The sequence below is a fragment of the Rattus rattus genome, chromosome 3 (assembly GCF_011064425.1).
Source record: "Rattus rattus isolate New Zealand chromosome 3, Rrattus_CSIRO_v1, whole genome shotgun sequence".
Lineage (NCBI taxonomy): Eukaryota > Metazoa > Chordata > Mammalia > Rodentia > Muridae > Rattus > Rattus rattus.
In genome coordinates this window covers 128,945,140-128,972,061 of record NC_046156.1, presented here as the reverse complement: position 1 = coordinate 128,972,061, position 26,922 = coordinate 128,945,140, and the positions used below count along the sequence as shown (strand labels likewise).

General features: G+C 36.3%; 1 protein-coding gene across 14 annotated transcripts in view; it reads right to left on the bottom strand.

Annotated features, from left to right (window-relative positions):
• Positions 1-26,922, bottom strand: part of Nlgn1 (neuroligin 1) — an 858,670-nt gene that overhangs the window by 6,990 nt on the left and 824,758 nt on the right. The gene's annotated exons all lie outside the window — the stretch shown is intronic.

Genomic DNA, 26,922 nt, shown 5'->3' with positions numbered 1-26,922 from the left:
ACATCATGTCAAAGGTTACTAGAATAGGCTATGCTTGAATTAAGTGTGGTGGACACAGCTATAATCTCAGAACTCATAGTTTCAAGGCCAGTTTAATCTACGTAAGAAATTCATGGAATGCTAGGAATTCCCATAGCAGTAAGATCTGCTCAGTTTTGTTGTTTTGTTTTCTTTTGCTTTGTTTTTTATTTTGAATCTCTAGAAAGTTTAAAGGGAATAGTCAAGGAACTATTTTAGAACTGTTAAGGCATATTTTCCCTCTTTGGCTAATATGGTAGGTTTTATAATGTGTTTATTATACACTATAAGACAGAAAGTAGAAAATACTTCATAAATGATATATCTTCTAACTTATTCATATACTTACAAATTATCACTGAAGCTGGAAACTATGGGACATATTTATGATTTTGTTATATTTAAATTAATTGGTAATACTCAAAGACTCAGCACGTTTATGGAAAAGAATTGTTTTCCTCCATCTTTATTAACTTGGGTATTCCTTATTTACATTTCAATTGTTATTCCCTTTCCCGGTTTCTGGGCCAACATCCCCCTAACCCCTCCCACTCCCCTTGTATATGGGTGTTCCCCCCCCCATCCTTCCCCCATTACCGCCCTCCCCCCAACACTCACATTCACTGGGGGTTCAGCCTTGGCAGGACCAAGGGCTTTATGGAAAAGAAATTTAAACTTCAGTTTTCTAAGTTAATGCAAGCAAAAAAGACTCAATCTGATGAGTCAGTATGTTAATCAAAACATTTGATTTGTTTTGAAATATACTTATATGCTTTAAAAGCAGCTAGGAATTCAGTTTTATTCATGAGAAACAAACTGTGAGATCACTACTTACCAAGGAGTAAATAAATATGTCATAAAAATTAAAATATGGGGCAAAAAACCTTTAAAAATTATATTGTATATATGTGTTAAGGCCAGCACATAGGTGGCATAGGATGGATGCGGACGTAAGGGTAACTTGTGGGGGTATTGGTACTTCTTGAGCTTTTGACAGAGGATGTCCTGTGTATCTGGTGTCATGCCCCATATGCTCAAAAGCATAGCCCATGAGATTGAAGCTGATTTTTCTGTCTCCACCATCCAGCCCTCTGTTTTGCCTCTCTTGTAATCCTGGCATTACAAATGCACATCACTGAACTTGATATTTTATATGAATTCATGGCATCACCCCACGCCCCTTGCACAAGCTTGCTCATTTTATTCGCTGTGCAATCCTCAGGCCCAACAAGAAATTCTTCCCTGTCATTATAAAAAGAAATAGGTGAAGTCAAACACATCTGAATGTCTTTGAAATGAAAGTTGGTTAAGCCTTTTAATACAATAATTTAAAAATTTTAGATATTCTAGTATAATCTCAAGTTGGGTGTAATTTAAGTGTGGAAGGTTTCTGCTGATCAGCTTGTACATAGGAAAACAAGGCAAGATAGTCATCAATGTGAAACCAGGGCAGGATATACAAAGAGCTATTGTGAAAACATGCAAGCTCTAGTTCTATGTGTCTGCAAGCGTGCATGCAGGGGCATGTGTGCATGCCTGTGGCATGTGCATTGTTTTTCACATATTACCTTCGAAATATAATCAATGAATTTCAGGTAAACTTTTAACAGACATACTTTTGAACAAATATCTTTCTGGTCATACCCAATAGTCTTTATTGATATCATAGAATAATTTGAGAAAATTTCTCACAGGCATTTTCATAGAAAAATTCAAATTCTCAATTAGAGAATAGTATATATAGAGAAAAAGTCCTTACAGTGAACTCTTCTAACTACATTTTCTTTCTGTGAGCTTTGACATAAGATAAAGTCATTAACTTAAATTTTTGAAAAATTTGTTAATCTATTAGTATAGACTGGACTGACAGCATGAAATTTGAAAACAACATCATCAAAAGATTTCCAGTAATTAGCTAGTAAGTTCTGGAAGGATAAAGAAATCATATGTGTATGCATATGGGCATGCACAACACTGTACGTTTGTGAGTAACAGAATGAATGAAAGAATAAGATTGTGGCAGTCTAAGGAGTTTATTACCTATAATTTTATATTACAATTCTACTCAAGTAGAAAAATGAATTTTGCATAAACCTTTAGCCACTCATACAAAACAAGGATTTCTATTGATTACCTTATGAATCAATATTGAAAAGCTTCAGTTACATTCAAATGAGTCTCGGTGTCCACACAGAGTTGATTTAAAAATAGCATTACTATTCAATGTGTATCATGTAATGAAAAACTGGCTTCACTTTAAGTAAATAGTGTCCCATCTCGAATCTGCTTTTAGTGATCATGTTTACCACATTGTTGATGGGTCAGTTCCCTATTGTTTTTACCACATAACACTGCAAAAGCATATTATATCTCTGAGTTGTCACTTCTTATTTTTTACACACAGTTAAATTGTTGAAACTAAATCACATGTAAAGTTTTACTAAACTCTAATGATGAAGGAGCCAGATGTAATGTAAAAGTCTAGCTCTATTCTCAAAATGTTCAGGATTACTCAAAACCTCCATTGTTACTCAGTTCTGTTTCATGTACTCTATAGTATATTTGAGGTCATCTCTCTAATTGTTTATCACTTACCCATTATTCCAGCTACATATTCTTATCTATACATTATTTATCTACCTATCATCTACCCATTGTATCATCACTAACTACATAAAATTTATATACTCATTGACTGTGTATATAACTATAATTTACTTATCATCGACCTATCATCGACCTACTTAGCCATCAACTATTTATTTATTGTTTGCGATTTATCTATGACTATAGATCAACTGATTGATATATTTTCCTTTCGTCCAACGATTTTTCTTTCATCTTCCATTTCATCATGATCATCATCTTTCATATCTATTAATCTGTTGACTGATTTATTTTATGATCACTTTAATATTTAATCTTTTAAAACCAAATAGTGTCAATGTATATTTGACAGTTGCACTTCATGCTTTATACTAGAAAAAAATTATGTTCCCTGCCATTATCAACTGCAACTAACCAATCACTTGTGTCTATTTGGACTCAGTCAAATGGCACATGATTGTATGTGTTCTTTAATTTCTGTTTCAATCTTCAAACACAACCTTAAGATTCACCCAAGAGCACAAAATAAGTAAAGTTAAAGCAACTGCTGCCTTGAACAAGGCATGGTTTGCTCATTACCTAGTGAAAAGCCTTGGTAGCATTTTGTTTATTTGTTTGGTTTTGATTTTGTTTTGTTTTGTATCCTGTTATCCATTGACACATTCATTTCAGTTTTTGATTTGGTTTGGTTTAGTTTAGTTTGAGTTCCTTTGGTTGTTTTTGCATTACTTGAACTGATACATTCTTACCACAGGCTAATTCTGACAACTCTGGCTAGCACTGCACATTGAACTATGAGAACGTTCAGGGGACTCCAGCTTGCAGCATTCAGAATTCTTGATTAGATTTTCTTATGGGGTCACTAAATAACTCTTAATCAATCATCACAAACCTTATCTGCCCTTTTCTAGTCTTCATTGTCAAGTTCAAGAACATGTGACTAATGTATGTCCTCATACAATGACATATTACTGTTTTGTGAGATAGAACAGGAAGGACAAAAACCAAAACGAAAACAAACACAGATGCCACCGAAAAGGGAGAGATGGAGAAAGCTAGGAATTCTGCACTTTAGAGGTATTTTTTCATTTCAGACATGGAAGCTATATTTGAATATCAGCGTTTGATTTCCTAGAAATATTAAATATAATGAGATCATTATGTATATACAGGTAGCAAAATTGGAGTAAGTATTTTGTAGTATTTATCATTTTATTTGTTTATATAAAGAAGTCCATGTTGTGTTCTTCTGATTGAGGAATACTTCACAATGGAGATACCAGAAATGAGAAATATAGTGTTTATGTGTGTACGTTGGAGAGATTTACTGGACAGCCATGTAGACAGGAGATTCCTCAAGATAGTGAGACATTCTTGTAGGAACATAGGAACATAGACCAGAAGAATAACTCATTGATGATTTTTAAATTTTATTTTAAAAAAAATAAAAAAGTTACAATTATTGGATTGAAATCCCAGGTCCTATTAGCAATTTGAATTTCCAGTCAGACCCAATCACTTCTTTCTCTGCACTGTCTCTGGATTCTACATCAATCATCACATGACTGACTTTTGGGACCTTTTTGATGAGAGACTGTTTTCTTGATCCTTCTACTGAATTTTAAAAACATCACAATAAAATAGCTATATTAGCAGGCTTAGTTTTGCAAAAGATCCCATATGCACACACACATACACTCACTCACACACACACACACACACATACAAACATTCACACACATGCAAACAAAATATATTAATACGTGATAACATAATTTACTTCCATTTTGCTTAATAAAATTCCAAATTTTTAGTTTACTTGGAAATATGCTGCTTTATACTTTATCAAGATGTATATGTAAATATTCCCCCAGAAGCTCTTGTGTTTAAATACTTGGTTGCTTGATTGTGGTGCTGTGTTGAAAGTTGTGGAACTTTTCGGAAGTATAACCTTGTTGGATGAAATGAATGGCAGCAGATCTGGAGGTTTCACAGCATTCTTGAACTTTTAGTCTGCCTTCAACTTCCCTACTGCTGATACATTTGGCCAGCACTCTTATGGTCCAGTTATCATTTCTTCTACATTATTATAAACTTTAATCTCAAAATGTAAGTGAAACTAAGCTTATTCAGTTCCTTAATTTTTTGTAAAAGAAATGAATATAGACATGTAAAAACAAATGGGGAAAATGGGATCAAAACTCCCCAAAATGAGGAGTTTTTAGCATGCAATGTTCAAAAAACTGGATGTACCCAGCAAATAACAATCTTTATTCTTACATTATACTACCATATGAAAAAAGAATGTGAATGTAAAATGTAAGGCTACTGAACTCTTGAAATAAGCCAAAAGAAAAAACATTTAGAACACTGAATTTGGCACTAGAAAGAGGATTCAAGGTTCAAGAACACTTACTTACTGCTCTTGTAAAGAACTGAGTTTGGTAATAAGCACCCACATGGTGGCTAACAACTGCTACTAAGCCTCTTCTTGGGGATCTGACATCCTCTGCTAACCTTTATTCAAACATGGACACATTTGGTTCACATATAGGTGTGCAGGCAAAACACTGGTGCACAAAAATATAAATATTTAAATCAGAAATGCAGGGTGATTTCAACATTTCTCTGTTATGTCAAAGTGCAAGGCACAAAATAGAATAGAGGTTCACAAATGGATTCAAAACAGACTTAAAATTCTGTACACCAAGAGAAAACAATTGTAAAAAATGTTATTCCTAAGGTATTAATATCCATCTTAGATAATAAAATTCTATTACTAAAAAAGGAAATAAAAACTATCAGATATTGTAATTTACCAAGAAAAGATAGGCAAAGTCCACCTGCTTCCCTAGTTTCATTCAGGTGCTGTGATAACACAGTCACCACAATCAACATCAGAGGAAAAAGTTTGTTTCTATTTCCAAATCCAGGTCATAGTCCATCGTTGTGGGAAGTAAAGGGAGGAATTTCCAACCGCTGGTCACCTTATATCCACAATCAAGAGTAGAAAGAAATGAATGCAGTTGTGGGTATTTCTCTCCTGCTATGCCTAGCTGTGTTTCTCCTCTTAAATTGTTCACAACTGTCTGCCCAAATAGTGTCATAAAGTGTTGCTGACTCTTGTTCCAACCATTTACTTAATAAAGATAATAATAAATATTAATAAATAATAAAGATAATAAAGATAATTCTTCCCAGATTTGCCCTAAGCCAACTGATACAATTCCCCATTGAGATATGCTTCCCGTGTGATTCTAGATTATGCCAAGTTGACAAAACTAACCATCGCACATACTTCCAAATAAGTTACAAAATCTAACATGTTATCATCGTTAATCATTAAATAAAGGAAAGACCACAGTGGGATGCTACTCTCTCTCTCTCTCTCTCTCTCTCTCTCTCTCTCTCTCTCTCTCTTTATATATATATATATATATATATATATATATATATGTGTGTGTGTGTGTGTGTGTGTGTGTGTGTGTGTGTGTGTGTGTGTGTACTGACTATGCTAAAAAGTACAGAAAATATTTTCTTTGGGTAAGGATGTCAATAATTTGAAGTCATTGTATTAGTGAGAATAGGTGATTCATTATAGAAAAGAGGGTAGATATGCCTCAAAATTTTATAAAACAAATACTACATGATTAACAATGTCTCCTCTGGTCATATGATACAAAATAGAATCCCAAAGATAGGGAAAGCCATTACTATCACAGAATTTACACAATAATCAATAGCTAATAGTGCCCACAATGATTTCATAATTACAAATAGATGTAGGAAATGTGGACAATACAAATCAATATAGCAAAACATTGTGCAGCCTTAAGAACACCCTTATAAAAGAAGGGGATGGAGATGGGATAGAGGGCCTATGTCTGGGAAACTAGAATAGGGAATAACATTTGAAATGTAAATAAAAAATATCCAATTTAAAAAAAGAAAGAGAAATCTTGGGTATTCTGAGCTTTTGGATACCCACTTATCAGTGAGTACATACTGTGTGTGTTCTTTTGTGACTGGATTACCACACTCAGGATGATATTTTCTAGCTCCATCCATTTGCCTAAGAATTTCATGTAGTCATTGTTTTTAATAGCTGAGTAGCACTCCATTGTGTAAATGTACCACATTTTCTGTATCCATTCCACTGTTGAAGGACATCTGGGTTCTTTCTATCATCTGGCTATTATAAATAAGGCTGCTATGAACACAGTGGATCATGTGTCCTTATTATATGTTGGAGCATCTTTTAGGTATATGCCCAGGAGTGGTATAGCTGGACCTTCAGGTAGTACTATGTCCAATTTTCTGAGGAACCACCAGATAGATTTCCAGAGTGGTTGTACTAGCTAGCTTGCGATCCAAGCAATAATGACGGAGTGTTCGTAACAACTCACAGGCCATATGAATCTCAAGACAAAGGAAAACCAAAATGTGGGTGCTTCAGTCCTTCTTAGAAGCAGGAATAAAATACTCATGGGAGGAAATACAAGGACAAAGACTGGAACAGGGACTGAAGGAAAGGTCATCCAGAGACTGCTCCACCTTGGGATCCATCTGATATGCAGCCACCAAACCTAGTCACTACTGCTGATGCCAAGAAGTGCTTGCTGACAGGAGCCTGATATGGATGTCTCCTGAGAGGCTCTGCCAGAGCCTTATAGATACAGATGAGGATGTTTGCAGATAACCATCAGACTGAGCATGAGGAACCCAAAGGAGGAGTTAGAGAAAGGATTGAAGGAACTGATGGGGTTTGCAACCCCATAAAAAGAACAACAATATCAATCAACCAGACCCCCAGAACTCCCTGAACTAAACCAGTAACCAAAGAGTACACATGGAGGAACCCATGGTTCTAGCTGCATATGTAGCAGAGAATGGCATTGACTAGCATCAATAGGAGGAAGGCCTTAGTCCTGTGAAGGCACATTTCCCAGGGAAATGCCAGGGTGTTGAGGTAGGAGTGGGTGGGTAGGACTGGGAGCATCTTCGTAGAAATAAGGGGAGAGGAAGCAAGATGGGAGATGGGGGTAAAGAGGATAACATTTGAAATGTAAATGCATAAAATATCCATAAAAATAGGAGAAATCCTGTCCTGTAACACTGATGGACTTCAAAAGTATTATTTTTAATGGTGAAAACCATAGAAAGTAGGAAGGAATTGACAAATGTCTAAGTGAAGAGAGGGAATTTAGTGTCAAATGGGTATAGAATTTCATGGGCATAAGATAAACTGGAAAAATTTAAATCCTAATCATCTCAATGTTGTGTGAACAAACATACCTTGAAGGGGTTATCATGATGGATTTTGATGCCTTTGAGACATAATAAAAATGACAGATCTTTGTAGAGAAGTACACACCCAGATGACACACAGAACATCATTTAGCTGCCCACCATGTATTAGTACCCACCATAGTCTAGGTAGACCATGTATACATAGTTTCCTTGCTGTTGCGTTCTCTTGTAAGTTATTTAAATTTTTCTAAGACTATAACAAATGGCAGAGTCACAGGACTGTAATTTCTGAGTCTTTGTTCTTGAAAAAACATCTTGTATGAAAATAGAGCTGAATAGCACTAACATTACTAAGCCTTGGATTTCCAATGGAAACATCTTTTACAAGTGACAATAAATGCATAGCTTTAATTTTAAATTACAAAATATTCCATGCCCTAAAACCACAATAACATATTCTTGTGAGATGGTAATCATTTGCTGAAAGCAGGCAATAGTTTGAATGTAACCTTAAAATAAAGAATCCATAAATGTTGGAATCAACATGTGGATTTTAACTGACAGCATCTGTTTGTGACTTTGAGAAGTGTTCTAAGTCAATTGAGGTCAGTAAAATAATGTTTTCCCTTGTAACAGTTCTGTTACTGGCTCTGTAAAAAAAATGTCCTTCATTTCTTCCCCACACCATGGTTTCTATGCTGTTCAGTAAATACAGAGAAATTATCATCCCATTGTTAGTGACAGGCACAGATTCAGACATATACTTAGGCACAAGTGACAGACACAGACACAAGACACAGGCAACAGTATACATCAGACATACACAAGAGAAAGATTACAGACAGTCCAATAACTACAGACTCCAGGCAGATGGGAGACACAGAGTAATTGAGTTCAATCTTCACCAAACTAAAATAGCTGAAGTTTCTGTCTTCATTCTGACTTATTTTGGTACTTTTTAAATTTAATATTTTTAGGACATTGAAACTTCCAGTTATACTATTATTATGTAACAAAATGGGGCTGATGTCATTGCAAATCCTCTTGGCTTATTGCTATATTCATAGATGAATACATCTCTTAGCCCTCATATGGGAAACTTCTATTTGCAATAGGTAGAAATAAAAAAATGATAATTGATCAAAGTTTTGACCAGAATAGATGCAGCCTTCAAAAGAACTATCCATACCACATACTATCTCTCAAGGATTATAGATAATTGCAAAAGAGGAGGAAGAAAATGCTATAACAGTCAGAAGTGATAGATGAGTAGAAGAAAGAATCTTCTGGATACAACAGGGAAGATGCATACATGAACTCACAGAGTTTGTAAGAGCAAGCACAAACCAGTGCATGTACAAATAAGAACAAAGGGAGAGGGGGGTTGAAGATACACTTCTTGAGCTATGGGCAATTGTTTGAGCTGAGTGAGATCGAGGCAGTTTCCTCTAACAGTATAGACCATGGTAAGTTGAGCACCCAAATTGAAGAATACACATTCAAGAATATTTGACAGGACAAATTACTCATGAGGAGAATTTGAGAACACAAAGTTGGGTGGCTAGAGATACTAAAAGAGAGTTGAGCCTGAAAGAGTTGGGGATTGGAGATTATTATAATCCAAAATGTTTGAAACCCTTAAAAAAATCTAATAGGCATTTTCTTAAGTTAAATATTTTTCATACAGATATGAGGACAGAATTGATCCCTGAAGTCACACGGGTTTTCAAATGATTTCCTTGCTCCTTGACAAATTGAGAATGATTTCATGTAGCCCAGGTCTTTCTTGCTTCCACAGCTGCTGTCGTCTACATCACACTTATTGGAGTAAAGAGTGTTTGTTCTCCTCCACCCATTTTAAGTGGTTGATTGAATATGACTGTGACATCTACAGTTTTCCCTTCCCACTCCTTCCCTCCCCTACCTCTACTTCTTTAACATCCAGGGTATGTTACAGTTGTTGAACTTGAACCGTTTGGTGGTCTTCATTGTTTCATTGAACTGGTATTTCTGAAGATGTTTCTGAGTACAGCTATGTTTCTTAATTTAGAGTTGAACAGAAATTTCTTTGCAATTATATTCTGTTTATAATTTTTGTCAAAATCCCAGATAAATAAGATGGTGTTGTCTTAATAGTTCTTTATGCGCCCATTGACTATTTGGTTATGGTGATAACTTTCCATGTGTTGCAATTTCACCATTGTAATTTTTTCCTATATGGGAAATACGAATGAAATAGGAGTTTCTAAAGTTTCTCTTTTCAGGACCTGGACATACTCTTATTCATAGCAGTCGATGGTTTTTATCTGAAATGAGTACTGACTATATATTTCATTTTGTTTGGAGCTGGAGTTGACTGCATGGTTGCTTCTTGGTTTCCTGTATGCATTTACTCAGCTGTTTGTTCATTCATTCATACCACGATGGATTCGTGGATTCATTTTTCATTTGGGTTTATTATAACTGTTCTTTGAATAGACTCTTCTGTGGGTATAAAAACGTGGTAGTGAGAGTCCGCCAGCCTTGGCAATGGGAACTTTGGTGAACCCTTTGCTTTAGCAGAATATTCATGAAATCTTCTCTACAGAAAACCTGGAGTCTTTGACTGGATCATGTGGTTACTTCAAGACATTTCAGGAGAATTTCAGACAGGTCACCTTCTTCTCAACATTGTTAATACTTGGTTTAAGGTTGACTTAGAGTTGTTTTTTATTCTTTTTATTTTCACCTCACCAACAGAGTGAGTTGACTTCTAAGTACTTTTGAGTATAGGAAAATTTAGTCATATGCATTATGTCAGTGAATTAGACATACACGTTTTTCATGCCTGGCTTACCTATAAATTTAACAGGACTGTCCTGTATTTATATATAAAAGGGAATCTGCCACCCTCCTTGACACTCTCAGATATATCTACAACTATAATTAAATATACCAAAGATAAACAGTCTGAAATTCATACGTTTATTTTCACCTAATACAGTTGTGGTAAAATTATGCTGTATTTCTCCTTGGCTCATACATTTGTCATTACTTTTTGTTTTTTGGATTGGACTTGGTCTTCAGGCAGGTTTTTGCTCCTATTTCTGATAGTTATAGACCCTCTCAGAGATGGAGTTTCACTGAAGGAAGTGGTTGATTGGGAACAGGACTGAAGTTTATAGCCTGGGTATATTTACTTCCTGTCTGTTATCTACAGATAACATAGAGTTGCAATATGACTAGCTGCCTCAAGGTCCTGTTATCCTGAGATTTCTGCTTTATAATCCTGTAAGTTGTGAGCCCAAACAAACTCTTCTTCTCTTAAGTAGCTTCTTTTCAGGAACTTAGTCTCAGAAAATACCCAGATATCTAGAATAATTATCCATCTTAATGGGCATATTAGACTCAAAGGTGAGAGACAAAAATGGTGTATATATTCCACAACAAACATCACAAACCGACATGGAAACAGGAAAATCCCTTCAGCTCCTTCAATCCTTTCTCTAATCCTATAAGGACAACAATATCAACCAACCAGAGCTTCCAGGGACTAAACCACCATCCAAAGAGTACACATGGGCAGACCCATGGCTCCAGCTGCATATGTAGCAGAGGATGGTCTTCTTGGGCACAGAAGGGAGGATAAGTCCTTATTCTTGCCAAGGCTGGAACCCCCAGTGTAGGGGAATGCCAGGGCGGGTAGGCGGGAAGGGGTGGGTGGTTGGGTGGGGGAAAGGGGATAGCATTTGAAATGTAAATAAAAAATCCAATAAAAAATAACCACAAAAAAAACCCCAGGAAAATCAATGTCAGATTACAAAAGCAATGCAATAATGCAAACAAAATCACCCAAGTCTTCAACAATCTGGTTACTGACAAGACTGTGCTAATTTAACTTTCTTATTTTCTAAATTTTGAATTACAAAGTTATTTTTTTAAAGAAAAAAAAGATTGTCAAATAGTTTCAGTTAGTAGTTCCTACAAGATAAGTGTGTAAACCGTGTAATAAGACCATATGTTCTGCATTCCAGTGCAGACATGAAGACACCAGAATGGGATTCTAACCTATCCTGAGGCCATCACTATATATCCAGTGTCAGTAGCTCCAGTCATCAGCTTTGGGAAATCTTTCTTACCAATGCCAAAAACATATCTATGATATCTCTGAATTCACTATGAACAATTAATCAATCTTTTACTAAAAGCTGGTATACATATTTGCTTTCTGATTGTACTTAAGCTCTGGTGCTGTTGGCCCATACGATGTGCTAGCAATATTTCCAAAAGCCTATCATCTCTTTTGCACTCAACAGGAAGAATCACCTGAGAAAAAGTCATCAACGTATTTTGCTATTATGCTAGGAGTAATTTTCAAAAGTTTTAGTGGCCCTACAATTCCCGTGGTATCTAATGTGAATCTTCAGTTCAATGGGCCACAGAATGTCATTCAGTGACAAAGGAAATATCGAAACAAGTAGAAGATCAATTTAGAATATCTGAATATCCCCCAGGACACCTCACGTTAAGCTCAGATTTATAATTGAAAATAAATCTTTCATGTCTGGGTGACAAGTCTGAGGTCCTGTCCTGGGTGTAGTTTTAGCTAAACATCATATTTTCTAGTTTGAAGTCACTGTCTTTTCGGCAAATTTAACCTGCATGCCATCAGTGGCTGTTTCTTGACAGTGATTAGCTATTCAAGAAAGAAGTGAAACTAATCTCTCTATTAATATACATGAGGTGAAATGAGGAGGAATCTGAGTCTCCAAGGCATGGAGACTGATGTTGCAAGCCATGCAGCAAGGCACACTCCCCCAGATTCATTCACGGAATCAAACCCTAGAGAGGAAGTATGACATTTGGCAAAGCTGGTACAAGAGACAGCTGCTGTGGGCTGAAATGACAATGTATCTCGCAGCATTTTAATGTACAGAGTTGGTGACTGTTTTTTTTTTTCAAAATAAAGGAAACATTCTGTTATTATGACAGTTATTAATGTGCATGAAATACATACTTTATGTTTATTTTGTTATGAGTGTTGAAGATGAACAACAATGAAGAGAAAGTATTGACTTTAACATGCATTGTACAACTTCTCAGTCACTTGATGCCTCACAGAAACATTGTCTGTCAACCTTCTTTGAAATGTATAGAAAACTGGGTAACAGATGCAAGTCGATAAATATAATGTGGTTGATATAATACATTTTCTCTGTGCCTCTGTGTGCGTCTCTGAGTATTTTTCTCTCTGTAATATGTGTGTGTGTGTGTGTGTGTGTGTGTTGCATACACATGGGTGTGAAGGTTCTGACAGCTACGCCTGCTATGCCTGCTATGCCTGCATATATGGAGGTCATAGGAGGATATTTAGTGTCTTTCTCTATGGCTTCTGCCTTATTGCCTGGATAGAGGGTTTTTCACAAGTCTGGCTAGACAAAGAGCTCTTGGGATCCTTCTGTCTCTCCCAATAAACTGAATGTCATGCACACAAAGCTCTGCTGGGCTTTTTACGTAGCTTTGGGGATTTGAATTCAAGTCTCACTTACTGAGTCCCATTTGTCAATTCTTGATTTTAGAGAATAAGCCATTGGTCTTTTGTTCAGGAAATTTTGCCCAGAGCCCATGTGTTCAAGGCTCTTCCTCACTTTCTCTTCTATTAATTTGAGTGTATCTGGTTTTTTGTGGAGGTCCTTGATCCACTCAGACTTAAGCTTCATAGGGGGTGATAAGAATGGATCAATTTGCATTCTTCTACATGCTAACTTCCTGTTGTACTGGCACCATTTGCTGAAAAGGCTATCCTTTTTACACTGGATGGTTTTAGCTCCTTTGTCAGAGGTGTGTGCGTTCATTTCTGGGTTCAATTCTATTCTTGATCTACCTGGCTGTCTCTGTACCAATACCATACAGTTTTTTATCACTATTGCTCTATAATACAACTTAAGGTCAGGGATGGTGATTTCCCAAGAAGTTTTTATTGTTGAGGATAGTTTTAGCTATCTCGGTTTTATTTTTTTATGTTGTTGTCCTAAATGAATTTGCAGATTGCTCTTTTTAACTCTATGAAGAACTGAGTTGGAATTTTGATGGGGATTGCACCGAATCTGTAGTTTGCTTTTGGCAAAATGGCCCTTTGTACTATATTAATCCTGTCAATATCCATGAGCATTGTAGGTCTTTCCATATTCTGAGATCTTTCAATTTCTTTCTTCAGAAATGTGAAGATTTTGTCATACAGATCTTTCATTTGCTTGGTTAGAGTCACATTGAAGTATTTTGTTATTTTTGAGAATTGTGAAGGGTGTTATTTTCCTAATTTCTTTCTTAGCCACTTTATCCTTTCAGTAAAGAATGGCTACTGATTTGTATGAATTAATTTTATATCCAGCCACTTTACTGAAGTTGTTTATCAGGCTTAGTAGTACCCTGGTGAAATTTTTGGGGTCATTTAAGTATACTATTATAGCATTTGCAAATAGTAATATTTTTACTTCTTCCTTTCCAATGTGCATCCCTTAGACCTCCTTTTGTTGTCTGATTGCTCTGGCTAGCACTTTGAGTACTATCCTGAATAACTAGGGAGAAAAAGATAAACCCTTAGCCAGACTAACCAGAGGGCACAGAGCATGTATTCAAATTAACAAAATCAGAAAAGAAAAGGGAGACATAACAGCAGAATCTGAGGAAATTAAAAAAAAATCATCAGATCCTACTATAAAAGCCTATATTCAGCAAAACTGTAAAATCTGGGTGACATGGACAATTTTCTAGATATATACCAGTTACCAAAGTTAATCCTGAATCAGATAAATCATCTAAACAGTCCCATTACTCCAAAAGAAATAGAAGCAGTTATTAAAAGTCTTCCAGAAAAAAAAAAGCCCAGGAACAAATGGGTTTAGTACAGAATTCTATCAGACCTTCATAGAAGACCTAATACCAATACTGTCCAAACTATCCCACAAAATAGAAACAGAAGGAACACTACCCAATTCCTTCTATGAAGGCACAATTATGCTTATACCAAAACCACACAAAGACTCGACAAAGAAAGAGAACTTCAGACCAATTTCCCTCATCAATATTGACCCAAAAATACCCAATAAAATTATCATAAGCTAATCCAAGAACATATCAACATTATCATGATCACGTAGGCTTCATCCTATGGATGCCAGGTTGGTTCAATATACAGAAATCCATCAACATAATCCACTATAAACAAACTCAAAGAAAAATGCATGATCATCTCATTAGATGCTGAGAAAGCATTTGACAAAATTCAACACCCCTTCATGATAAAAGTCTTGGAAAGTTCAGGAATTTCAGACCCATACCTAAACATAGTAAAAGCAATATACAGTATACGGCATACCAGTAACCAACAACAAAGTAAATGGAGAAAACTTTAAAACATGGCTCTGATTCTATTCTCAGATCTGTACAAGAACAAGCCAAGCTAAACCCTACCAGGCATGAGGAAGGGGCTTACGTGGTCCTATCTGTAGCTGAAGAACCACCAGCAATTATAGCTAGGGAAGGGAGATTCTATTTTCTTCAGGAATATGATTCCTGAAGATGCCTGGGCTCTAATGGATGGCACTACACCATACACATATATTCCTTCCTAACTAAATAGGCTAAGAGAGTTTTAAAAGAAGTATGTGAAGATGGAAGAGAAAATGGTGGGGGATATTGGAAAAGTTTAGGGGGAAAGGATAGTGGTGTATCATATAAAATTTTCAAGCAGTGAATTTAAACATTTTTTAAAGAAAAAGACACTAAGTTGTACATATGCAACCTCTCCCTTTTGGTTTCTGGACGAGCTGATTCTATGCTATGCTATTCTGTGTAACAGCATCAAGATGTCACTCAACCTGTCTTTCAATCAACATTAATTATTCTAGACCAGCTAAGATATTTTTCTGAGTAAAAATCACTACAAATCAGAAACATACACAGCCAATATTACATGGTTTTATTGACTTGAAGTGAATATGCTGGTTTTATCTACAAATTCTCTTTCTAGTTTTCAGGAAAGAAAATATTTGAAAATGTGGACCAATAAAATCCTTCATTTTACCTTTATGGTTCTTTCTACCTTGAAAAGAATCCTTTACAAATGAGCTTTATTATTCTTACTGCTAGGAAATTTTTTCCAGAACTAAAATATCTGTACAGTTTAAGGCTGTTTCCCATTTTCACTGTGCTCAGAGAAGATAGAAAACATCTGGCAGGCTCCCCTGGCAGGATACTTAAGGTGTATTCTTTCTTACTCTCAGGCAAAGTAATCTCATTCTTTTTGTCTGCACTATGTGGAACTCTTCGAAACCCTTATATAAGTGTATGTATAAATAATGGGAGTAGAATATTTGTTGATCAGAGCCAAATTACAGTAGGTTAATTTGCAATTTGTTCGAATGAAATTAATGTAACAAAGGCAAGGCTATCTATTCTATAGAAAATGCTCTGCTTCGAGGTTTATCCATGCCAAAAGAAATATTATGTAGCCTGTTAAACATTCTGACCAGGCAAAACAAACAAAGAAACAAATCACAGTAGAGCTGATGGAAGCACTACTGGATATTGATGACTACTGGGTCTATTGTGATTTATAAGCTTAAAATGGATGCTGTAGGGCAGACTATGGGACGTTGTGAAAGGAAGCATGTTTATTAGAGATGACATTAAAAAGTGTTGTACTCTTGATGATGGGTTAGGATATTTAACCAAGAATTCTACAGTAAGCGTTGGCCAAAGGCTAAGCATTAGTTGTGTGTGAACAGATTCACTTATGCCTGTAAGTACTAAAGGAATGTCATCTACCCTTTCTTACAAAGAAAATAAATATTACTAATGCTGCTTATAAGAATCCATACCCATCTATTATTGCAATGAGCATGATGTGAAAGATTTTCACTTCTGAGTATTTTTGTGAACAGCCATCATAAATACTGCACTTTTCTATTAGTATAGGATTCTATAAAAATTAGATTTGATTGGACTTTCCATGGTTGAAGTCAAAGTATTCCAAAGCAGGGTAAAATGGCCCATCCCAGGAACAAATTGACAATCAGAGCAAACCTGGGGTTCTTTACTAGGATGAGTTGGTACTGTAATCTGTCAATGTGTCAGCTACTACACAATCACCATCAAAATAAAGCCCTTTCTCTACTACAGACAGTATGTCTCAATCAGTTTTTTGATAACCTGTAAATACTAGGTCAGGGTTCTCCAGAGTTCTTCTGACATGGGCCATGGTTCTTCTTACATCGTTAATGATCAGAAGTAAAAATAAACCAAACAGGAAACTTCTTCAACTGTTCTGAGTCCCAGCATTGAGTAAGCTGCACTAATATAATCCCCGCCGTTGTCTTTTATCCTCTACCTCTTTGGTTTTGGCAGTGTAGACTTGGCAACTTATTATTCTTGTTCTTTTATTTTTTATCCAGAACTCAATGTCTATTTCTAGGTATTATGCTAGCATCCATTTTCTTCTGTAATCTTAATTTGTTTACCCAGCAAACAATAAAACCTCTTCAATTTAATAAAGAGTTAAGCAAGTCAATTTTCCAACACATTTTCCTAGGTGATCAGCTTCATCTGCACTTGGCCTATCAGAGTAGTTTACTGGTAACACTGTAAAGAATTTAATTCGTGGAAAATGTTATAATGCTCACGGCCTGACTGAATCACCAGTGATAGTTTTCTCAACATTTTTTCAACTTAAGCAACCTATGAATATATTTTACTGCTCATTCCTGAATAAAGCCTGCTTAACATGTCTTTTTTTTTCTTTTAGTGATATCTATTTCACGGTAATTAAAAAATTGGAGGGCTAGGGAAGAGGCTCAGTGGATGAAGCATCTGCTGTGTGACCAGGAGGATCACAATTCAGATCATCAGAACTTATAAAGCCAGTGCTGTATTCCATGTAACTCATATAAAGCACAGAACTCTAATCTCAGTGTCAGAAGAGAAGGGAGGCAGAAACAGGGGAAGCCCTATACGCTTGTGGGCCAGATCACTGGTATGTACAGTGTTGAACAAGACATACTGCTTCAAACAAGGGGAAGGTCAATAAAGACAAGTGATATAGACACACACACACACACACACACACACACAATGCATACATATGCACACTACACATATACACACTAATAGATACATGTATATACACTCATCACACACTTCCATATACAGTCAGCACAGCGCACACATACATACATATCCCACTGAACCCATACACACACATACACACAAATGCTACACAACATATACCATATACACAACACATGCAGACATATAAATCCATAATTAGAATGGTGAGCAGCCAGAAAAAATTGAAGCTAGAACATATTGAGAAGCTGACTGTATGCTAGGGACTGGCTAAGCATTTAGTGCATGTGTTTAATTCAGTCTAAATAACAGCTTTCATAAACAGATACGTATGTGGTATCACCTAGGAAGTTCATGACAAAGAGAATCTTAAAGCTTGGTTCTGACCCTCCCCCCCCAAAAAATAAATGATGCTTACCACTTTACTATGAAACATGGCTTTGCGCGCAGTATTTTTTTTTAACAAAACACTGTATTTCTGTAACAAGTTAGAGAATTTTTTCCCCTGTGCATCTAAGCATCTCTCTTCTGAACACTTAAAGTTTTTCTCTCTTAACAAATACCCAGCATGCATTGAGGATAATCTTCTCTTTTCTACAGGTCACACACTGGAGCAAATGTATGACCCAGCTGTGACAATGGATCACAGCTTCCTCATTCTTCTAACACAATGGAACAATCAGGGAAGAAGAAAAATAACTAAGCAGAAAAGGGAAAGAAATATTCCCTGGTTCTAAACATTATTCCACAGAAAATTTGTCTTTTTCCAAACTAATGATCCCTGGTTTCTTCAGACTTCCTTTAGGTAGAATAGGTCTCACTTTCCATAAAGTGGATAAGTGGTTAAAGGACTCATTCGATTCTTCAGTAATTTTAAAAGGACTATGATGTAGCTGCAGTTGACATGGGTTCGTATGGTAAAGAAGCCAACTGTCCATTAAAGCTCCTGGGGAGAGCACTGTCTAGTCTTGAGTGAGGAAAGAGACAATCCCTGAACATGCAGCCTACTGAGACTAGCGCTGGAACTTTTCTCTGACTGTACCATTCTCCATACACTATGTCTATTGTTATATAGCTGTGAGGGAGTATGGGGTGGAGAAGCACTGTCCCTTACATTCAGAACACATCTATCCTACTGTTCTCGTCAAAGAAAATTACACTGGTAACAAGAGTCAAGTGCTATTTATCTAAGGCCCTATGTTTAAAGGCATAGGAGATAAATAACACATGTAAGTTCAGTTTTTTCAAATGCCTATTTTTAATGATGGTTCTTAAATGCTTTACCCTCCCTTGTAGCCTACACCCATCAAAAGTACTGGAAAAGAAAGGATATGAGAGGAAGCAGACCTGTTTAGAAAGATTCTTTGGAACAACTCCCTTCTGTGTTGTCTGGAAATTGGCAGTTCAGTTCACAGGTTAGCAGTGGCAGCCCATTGATCCATTAGCAACAGCAGTGACATGACCTAGCAAAGGCAGCCAGGGCTCAAGAAGCAGGGCCAACAGAAAATCCAGGAGAAGTTCTCAACTTCTCTCAGAGAAATGAGGATCACTCAGACTAGAGACCCACAGCATTGCACAGCTAGTTCTATGATGAAGCCTCGCTCAGGCTCCATCACTGTCCTATCTATACCCTCCAAACATCACATGTCCTCCACAGGTCTTGTCACAGCACATACATCTGTCTTGGCTGACATCACTCTAAATCAACCCATGTTTGAGTGGCGAGAAGCTGAGGCACACCGCTAGAAGGTTTTGCTGTGTTTGTCTCTATGGAGTCCTGACAAATGCAGCTCAACTACTCAGTGTAAGATGGACCAATACATGTGTGACATTAGCGACAAATCCTTTATCACATGTGCTTTCATGTGTTTGTTATAGCACAACATCCTCTTTCCTGTATCTGCTTCAGCTAAACTTTTCTTCACGAGTCTGCCTTAGCCTTTCACCTGTGTCCACTTCAGGAAAACACTCCTTCAGGTGTTTGCCCCAATAAAACACCATCAAAACAACCTTCCAAAGAACCCTTAAGCTTCCACTTCAAATAGGTGCATTGAAGGAATTAAAAGGCAATGTGAAAACTGCAGTTCTGTTTACAGCTGATCATAGATGAACTAGTGATAGGATATAAAATGAGGGAAAGGCATAAAAATTACAAGTGTTCTCTCTCTCTTCTCTCTCTCTCTCTCTCTCTCTCTCTCTCTATATATATATATATATATATATATATATATGACTGGGGGTATACTTCATTTTATTTAGTTATACTACTAAAATAGAAATAGTTGTGGACTTATTTCCTAAATTCTCTTTAGGATAACGTTTAGTTCTTAAGTAAACATTCCCTACATATGTAGGGGCATGCTAAGTTTGCATATAAACAACATACAAAGTAGGGAGAAAAAAGCAGACATTGAAAGGATAACAGTGCAGAATTATTATAAGATTGTAGATTATATTATATCATATCATACCACATCATTCTGGCAACCCACACTGATAGACTTTCAGCTTTTCTTGTCACACAGAACATTCCTAGTATACTTTGTAAGGATAGTGTGTGCTCAAGAAATGCTTGTTGAATTGGCCACAAAGGGTGTATTTAGAATTTCTATAAACAGTTTTCACTTACTCTCTGACTCTATTGCTTATGACTCTTTATGGTGATTTGTGGAGAGAGAAAATAAATATATTTATATAGTCTAGAAGCCTCTAGCACTGAATATCTATTTCTGAAAATTCGAGGAAGTTGAAAACACATGAATTAACCTGGGTTTCTTTCTCATTAGCCAAGTAGAAGCTTGTCTTTGTTGTCTACCCACCACGGGTCCCTGTTTAGCTGATCTGGTTGACCTCCACTTGCAGGTCTGAAGATAGATCCCAAGTGGAGCATCTACTGCACTGAAGTTGAGCCAATGGTGTGGCTACTTATTCAGTTGCTTACAGAGGCCAAAGGAAAGTGATATTCATGCCAGTTCTGCTGACTTAAGAGCAGACACAGGTTAAAAACATACATCATGGGATTTTCATTCAATAACACATTTTTACAGTACTTCACACTTGTGAAAAACTTCAAGCCAGTTTACAGACACTATCATTCGGTGTTCGGATGATGGCAAATGCTGAGGTAAAGTGGAACATTAGCTGGCACTGATGAACCTGAGGATCTCTACTGGTTCACAGACAGTGGTTTCCAGCTGAGAAGGCTGTGGGTTATTTCCAGAGATAGCTGTGATGAGATGTGTTCTTGGTCTATCTAGCTCATCTCTGAGCCCAGTCTGCTAGATTAGTGACTGATGACTGCAGGGTGGCCTAGCTGACAGCTGACAGGCACTGAAGGTCTATAGATAACTCAGAGTCAAGTTAAAAGATGGTGGAGTTCTCAGCAGTACTGATAGTATCATTTAGATGAAAAGTGAGAGGAAGAGATAGTGTGGGAACAAGCAAGGCCTGTCACCATGTCCTCTGTTCGATCTGAGAGACCGAGTCTTACCTGAAAAAAAGCAAGGTTGGTTTTTTTCTCTAGGATGTTCAGAGAGACCTCCTACTAGACAGGCAGAGGAAATCTGTGCTCAACGGAAGTAAGCTCACTGAACACTGAGCCTACTGATATCAGGAACTTTTTGACTTTACTGGTGATATATATCACCAAGGAATAACACGTAGAGTCATTTATTACATAAGTGTTGTGATTTTAACTGAAAGTGGACACTTGTGTCCAGAGGCAGAGATCAATCTTTGAAGCTGGCTTCTTATACCTCCAAGCATAAAGACATTCAAAGTACTGTCTAATTTTCCCCAATTTTATGACTGTTTCACAGTGATTCCAATCATGGTAAAAATCCATCAGCATTCATATAAGCAGATGTTTTGCTTATGTAGTTTCCTGTGCTATTGATTTCTAGGAATTATTCTTTCATATGTTTATCCAGGCCTGAACATATGGAGGTGATGGATAGACAGACGTGCTTGTCAGTCATTTTCCTCAAGTAGGTTAGCTTGTTCCCTCCGTTCTTTCTGGGATGACCCTCAGTGAGGCCATCTGCTGATTCTTTGTGGCTGCTTTTAGTTGTGGTCTCTCACATACTAATACAATACACAGTCTTTATAGTTCTTGTACAGTATGTGCTAATTATACCTTCTGAGAATAATAATGGCTCAATAAATGTTTTCTGACTTTGTGACATTTCTTTCACACCCTTTAATTACAGAAAAAATTATCAAGAAGAAGGTATCTTAAGACTGCTATATTAGTTTGCAGCTGCTAATGTCTGTATGTCCCTTCAACAATTATTAGAACTGGATGAATGGCTTGCATAATATTGGGTTCACTCCTGTCTTGCTTTCTCTGGCCTGCACATGTCCAGGTTGTATGTAGCATATGAACAGCAGCAGATCTGTAGAGAAATTCCTTTCAGAAATCGCAGGGGTGGTTGCTTTTTGAATTAAAAATCACAAAGGCTCTAAATGGCACTTTGGGAAAAAAAAATGAGTGCCATTAATCTCCACTTCCCAAATGGAATCCAGGGAGATTAAGCCACTGCTGGCTACACATCTGTTACAAAAAAAACAGCTGCATAAAATTGGTCTAGATTAACATGGAAATAGATTTCGTAGCTGCTTGTTCAGCTCCAGAACATCCTTATGAAACACCTAGTCACACAGAGCCTCTCTAATTTTCTAGCAACAATTTAAATAAATACAAGATGTCAGACAATAGTCCCAGTTCAGGGAGAAAAGGGCTTCAATTTTACCCGAGTTAATTGAGGCTAGAATCATTCCTGCGACATCCATGGCAATTTCAGATTGGTTCACTTCAATTAAGGAATAATAAGAGTGCAAAGTAATTTATACTCATAGATTAGATGTCGTCCGTGAAAAATTACTGATTAACTCAAAGGCAGCCTCTGGAGTGCTCACCAAGCATTTTAATAGGGAATCCCTCTGTCACCTATCATCCTAATATCTGGTCTGAATCTAGCAACAATCTAAAATTGCCTTTTTCAAAAAAAATCCTCAATACTCTTATTTTACACATCCATTGCTTTCCTGTTTCAAAACTGCAACTGTTTTGCAGCAATAATAGATTTCAGTCATCTGTTATTTTTTAGTAATACTTTTATTAATGTGTACGGAATTTGTGTGTGTGTGTGTGTGTGTGTGTGTGTGTGTGTGCATGTCCATTTATGTGCATGGATTTATATGTCAGGGGATTTGTGTGCACATGTATGTTGATGCCAGATGTAGATATTGTTTTTTATTTGTTTTGTTTTTTTGTAATATATTTAATAAAATAATAAATACATTCAAGTTAATATATTCAGAGAGCATCCTATGGTTCTCTACACAGATTTAAGATGCTACTTTCAATATTTGCTCACATGCTTTTACTGTTATTGGATATTTTATTTATTTACATTTCAAATGTTATCCCTTTTCCCAATTCCCATTCTTCCTCCTCCTGCTGCTATGAGGGTGCTGTCCAAGCCATCCACCCGCTCCTGCCTCCCCACCTATGTATTTCCCTACACTGGGGCATTGAGCCTTCCAGGGACCAAAGGCCTCTCCTCCCATTGATGTCTGAGAAGACCATCCTCTATAGATATTGTTTTATTTCTGTTGTATTCCACATTGTTTTTTGAGACAGGGTCTCTCCTGAAACCTGAAGCTCAATAATTTGGCTACAGTGCTTAGCCAGTGAGTGGCTTCGTTACCTGGGATCCTCTTGTACTTGCACTGGGCTTATAAGCATTTCCTACAATACTTTGCTATTAGGTGGGTTCTGAGGATCCAAGCCAAATCCTTATGCATGCAGACTAAAATCATTACTAACTACACCATTCCCTTACCCCAATATTTAAACTTATTTACCAACTTTTTTCTTTTTATTTCTATTCTTTTACTCAGCACTAAAGTGTGTTTTCTTGATAAAGAAATAGCTTATTTTAGATAATATTGCTATCCAAATACTCTGCATTTTATTTATATACCAGTTAACATTTATCCATGAGAACAATAGGTCTTTTTGGTATACAGAGCCAAGATTTGTAATTACTGTTTTAACTAAATTAAATCATAATTCTTGGTAACTGGTAAACATCATGTGAAAACGAGGTGTGTGTAACTTTTCCCAGCTTTATACATGAGGCAGGTGGCTTGGCACTCACGTTGTATTCTCCAGTTAATACTGTCTTCGAGTATATAAAACATGGCTAGGAAACACTAGATTAAAAAACTGAAATAGTTTTATTGAAGCTATTAGTCTATGTCTTTTCGTTAGTTATTAGTTTCAGGAAAACAAAGTGGAGCATAAAGAATCCCATATTCTCTTATTGGAAGGAAACTTGGTCTATTTCCAGTGATTTTCATCCCTTAGGGACAGAAGACCAAGTATAACAAGTGAACTTGCTTCATCCTTTCACCTGTCTCTTTTGTAGCATCAGAGAGCTGGACCTACAAAAGTTGTAAGATCTAAGTAAAATGGTATGTTGTGCTTCTTAGTAGTGCTTTGAATTTTTTACAAACTCTGTTACTTCTATGGATCTGTGGTCTGGAAAAACATGGTCCTTAGTAGATGGTATGTGTTGACTGTATGTTTTGTGGAGCACTGTGCAAAGAGGATATCTGAGGACATCTAAATTATTTTCTCTCTCCTTTACCAATACTATTTGGCATTAAAGAATAAAGCATACAGCTTGCAATTACATCATGCATTCTGAGATAGGCACCATGAAACAGGTACTTCATCATGGTGACACACTAAGTGGACGTCCACACACTAAGAGGCAATCATGATAGTGAAAGGGTCTTGTGAGTACCTTTTTCATCTGTAAATATGATCAACTTTCTTGGGTTTGGCTCTCAAAGAATATAGAAGGAATCTTTAAAGAGAAGTTAGTATAGAAAAGGAATCATAGAAGAAGACTTTAAAAATTGTTTAAGAAAAAAAAAAGAAAGTAAAATCCTAGTGAGTTAAACGTCCCCATACATGCATAAGACACACCCATACATATACAACCAGCACACAGAACACTCAATAGACAGGACAAAAAAAATAAAATTTCTGTGGCATAGCATAGTTAAAACATTAAGTAAAAATAACAAAATTTATTGAAGCTGAAAGTGAGAAAAGGCAAGTAACATGTAGAGTCAGGGAATAATAGCTGGTTTTCCAAAGAAAACTTAGAGACCCTGAAGATTCTGGAACAATGTATTATCCCAAGGCATAAAAGACCATGATGGGGACTCTAGACTAATATCCCCAGCAAAACTATCTGTCTTAAGTGAATGAGGAAAAGAAAACTTTCCCTGACCACCAACAAACCAAACCTAACAAATGCATACAGTAATATTACTACTGAAGAGAGGAATGTGCATAGCGGGGAGACTATGACAATAAATACCAAGGCATAATTATTAATGTGCAAAGTGTCACTGAGAATTAATATAACATCAAAAATTTAAAAAAAACTATGATGAACACAATTAACACACACGTTTCAATCATGACTTTTTTTTTTCTTTTTTTTTTTTTTCGGAGCTGGGGCCTGAACCCAGGGCCTTGCGCTTGCTGGGCAAGCGCTCTTCCACTGAGCTAAATCCCAAACATGACTTTCAATATCAATGGATTCATTTCTCTAATCAAAAGACACAGGCTGACTGAATGGATCAGGAAACAAAATTCCTATATCTTAACTTCAAGAAGCACATCTTAGCTTTAAAGATACACATTTTCTTAGAGATGAGGGATAGAGAAAAGTATTTCACTCAAATGGGAGCAGGAGAAAGGTGGCAGAATTATCTTTGTATCTGTACAAATTGACTTCAAACTAAAACTAATTAGAAGAGATAAAGAGACACCTATTATCCCAATCATGGAAATGGGAGACCAAGAAGATATCACAGTTCTAATCATATATACACCAAATCTAGGGATCCAACTTCCTAAAAGTTGTAGTACTGGATTCAAAGGCAGAGGTTAACATCAACATTTTAATAGGAGGTAAATTTAATACCTTTATTCAATAGGTAAGCTATCTGTAAAATATTATCTAAATTAATTAATGCTATATATCAAATGGAACTAATAGTTTCATAAGTAATTTAGAAATGAATTTTCGTAGATAATTTTTAACTTCAGAACATGGGCTGTTCATGCTCTCCACCCATGTCTATGACAAAATTTAGAAATTCAGTCCAGACATTCCCTATGTCAGTTTGTTGTTGTACTGGTACTCAAACTATCTTAAAGTCATAGTGATAAAGATTCCCTTATTTTACAAAGCTTACAAGGTTGAGATTGAAAAACATGTCTACAGAGGAAATATTCTTCTTTCCTAAAGTTTACAAAAACGTCAATATAGAAGGCAGAAAAAGTAATGTTCTTATAGTGTACATTTTTATTGTACTTCTTTTAAATCTATATTATAAACTATACAATTTGGTTTTACATTACTTTGGAGCAAAAAGACAGAATAGAGTAAATAAATTGCATATTGCTTTATTCATACAGAACTTAAAGTAGGTTACTGAAAAGAACTATAGATAAAGTTGGAAACCCTACATAAAGAACTATAAATTTATGTGTCTTAGCCATAACCAAATGAGATAGAAATTAGCATATAGAGCATACTAAATTTACATTGTTATTCAATATTTAAATGGCCAGAATGGCACTACTGAGGGGTACTCTCCATAGATGCCATATCTTCTGAGTAAGTTAGGTGCCATCCTAAGTAAACCCTACCTACAGCAATTCCCATGTTGTCAAATCAATCCTTTGTCTTAAACAATGCTAATTTCAATGCCTGTTTCCCTCTCATGAAATTAATGGATACGCAACTTCAAAATTATGTCCTGTAGACTTAGAATAGGAAAAGCAATTCTTTCAAATCAATCTCCCAAAAAAGAAACACTCAGATTGAATGCACACCAGCACTGGTTATT